Source organism: Octopus bimaculoides, chromosome 26 (genome assembly GCF_001194135.2).
Source record: "Octopus bimaculoides isolate UCB-OBI-ISO-001 chromosome 26, ASM119413v2, whole genome shotgun sequence".
In the NCBI taxonomy this organism is placed as follows: Eukaryota; Metazoa; Mollusca; class Cephalopoda; order Octopoda; family Octopodidae; genus Octopus; species Octopus bimaculoides.
Genome location: NC_069006.1, coordinates 24533681 through 24534047, shown reverse-complemented (window position 1 = coordinate 24534047; position 367 = coordinate 24533681). Strand labels below are relative to the sequence as shown.

At 40.1% G+C, this 367-nt stretch overlaps 1 protein-coding gene across 1 annotated transcript in view; it reads right to left on the bottom strand.

The window, feature by feature from the left end:
• LOC106875842 (nuclear receptor corepressor 1) overlaps window positions 1–367 on the bottom strand; it is a 114665-nt gene that overhangs the window by 11475 nt on the left and 102823 nt on the right. The gene's annotated exons all lie outside the window — the stretch shown is intronic.

Genomic DNA, 367 nt, shown 5'->3' with positions numbered 1-367 from the left:
AAAAAAAAAGAGGGGGGGGAATGAGAAATGGGAAATCGGGGGGAGGACATGTGAAAGAGCTACAAGATAGAGATACAGATGTGGAAAAGCTATGCAAGAAGGGGGGAGGGGTAAAGAGAATTAACCCTTTACCATAATTAGTTTGTCAAATGTAATGCATGTTCATTTACGTTGGTTTGAATTAATCATGTAATTATCTCATGAGATTTCAATGATATGATTGTTTATTTTTAGAATGACATTGTAGGGTCGGTGTGAGAGGCCACATGTGGCCGGTTTAAACATAGTGTGGGCAAAACTTTTGGCGCTGGACATGGCTGGCTTAAATGTTAGAGGGGTTAACAGGAGAGAAAGGAAAATGGAGTCA